At 46.2% G+C, this 1490-nt stretch overlaps 5 non-coding genes across 5 annotated transcripts; all 5 read right to left on the reverse strand.

Moving 5' to 3' along the window:
* Positions 1-49: 49 nt before the first annotated feature.
* Trnak-cuu lies at positions 50-122 on the reverse strand. The gene has a single exon. It is a non-coding gene; the product is annotated as a tRNA-Lys (tRNA).
* Positions 123-293: 171 nt separating this feature from the next.
* Positions 294-366, reverse strand: Trnak-cuu. The gene has a single exon. It is a non-coding gene; the product is annotated as a tRNA-Lys (tRNA).
* A 266-nt stretch (positions 367-632) lies between these two features.
* Positions 633-705, reverse strand: Trnak-cuu. Its single transcript has one exon. It is a non-coding gene; the product is annotated as a tRNA-Lys (tRNA).
* A 74-nt stretch (positions 706-779) lies between these two features.
* On the reverse strand, positions 780-852 carry Trnak-cuu. The gene has a single exon. It is a non-coding gene; the product is annotated as a tRNA-Lys (tRNA).
* Positions 853-1023: 171 nt separating this feature from the next.
* Trnak-cuu lies at positions 1024-1096 on the reverse strand. The gene has a single exon. It is a non-coding gene; the product is annotated as a tRNA-Lys (tRNA).
* Between the last annotated feature and the right edge of the window lie 394 nt (positions 1097-1490).

The raw sequence follows: 1490 nt of genomic DNA on the forward strand, positions 1-1490 counted from the left end.
TAAAATGATGCCGACGAAGAAAAAGCTGTTTCTAAAAAAAAAACATATGCGCCCAATGTGGGGCTCGAACCCACGACCCTGAGATTAAGAGTCTCATGCTCTACCGACTGAGCTAACCGGGCGTTGTACCTGGGTCGAGCTGTGAATATAACGATGATGCCGACGAAGGAAAAGCTCTTTCTAAAAAAAAAAGCAAAAACGTATGCGCTGAACTTGGGGATACACACGACATTGATTAAGAGTCATTGAGTATGATGTCGCTGAATGGGAATCTGTTTCTGAAAAAACATATGCGCCCAATGTGGGGCTCGAACCCACGACCCTGAGATTAAGAGTCTCATGCTCTACCGACTGAGCTAACCGGGCTTGGTATTTAGGCTGAGCTCCGAATATGACGATAATGTCGACAAACCTGAGATTAGGAGTCTCATGCTCTACCGACTGCGTTAACCGGGCGTGGTACTTGGCACGAGCTGTGAATATGACGATGATGCCGACGAAGAAAAAGTTGTTTCTGATGAAAGCAAAAACGTAGGCCCAATGCACTCAACGTGGGGCTACCAACGACATTGATTAAGAGTCATTGAGTATGACGTCGCGGCATGAGAATCTGTTTCTAAAAAAAAAGCGTGCGCCCAATGTGGGGCTCGAACCCACGACCCTGAGATTAAGAGTCTCATGCTCTACCGACTGAGCTAACCGGGCTTGGTATTAAACATGAGCTGTGAATATAACGATGATGCCGACGAAGAAAAAGCTGTTTCTCAAAAAAACATATGCGCCAAATGTGGGGCTCGAACCCACGACCCCGAGATTAAGAGTCTCATGCTCTAATGACTGAGCTAACCGGGCTTGGTACCTGGCACGAGCTGTGAATATAACGATGATGCCGACGAAGGAAAAGCTCTTTCTAAAAAAAAAAGCAAAAACGTATGCGCTGAACTTGGGGCTACACACGACATTGATTAAGAGTCATTGAGTATGATGTCGCTGAATGAGAATCTGTTTCTGAAAAAACATATGCGCCCAATGTGGGGCTCGAACCCACGACCCTGAGATTAAGAGTCTCATGCTCTACCGACTGAGCTAACCGGGCTTGGCATTTAACATGAGCTGTGAATATGACAATGATGTCGACGAAGGAGAAGCTGTTTCTAAAAAAACATGACCGGGCTTGGCATTTAACATGAGCTGTGAATATGACAATGATGTCGACGAAGGAGAAGCTGTTTCTAAAAAAACATATGCGCCCATTGTGAGGCTCGAACCCACGACCCTGAAATTAAAGAGCTATGAAAATGACGAAAGTATGCGCCAGCAATGTGGGTATTGTAATCTTAATTGTGAATGCGTCACCGGCGTTCCATACACAAACACACATTGGCGGCCATTCTGGACAGCGGCCGCTCTATAGCTAGCGGCCGGTATGGGCCTAGGCCGAACTGACGACCATGAGATTAAAAGTGTCATGCTTTACCGACTGAGATAAC

Source organism: Anneissia japonica, unplaced genomic scaffold, assembly GCF_011630105.1.
Source record: "Anneissia japonica isolate Jap-2015-1 unplaced genomic scaffold, ASM1163010v1 scaffold55105_len1490_cov67, whole genome shotgun sequence".
Taxonomy (NCBI): Eukaryota; Metazoa; Echinodermata; class Crinoidea; order Comatulida; family Comatulidae; genus Anneissia; species Anneissia japonica.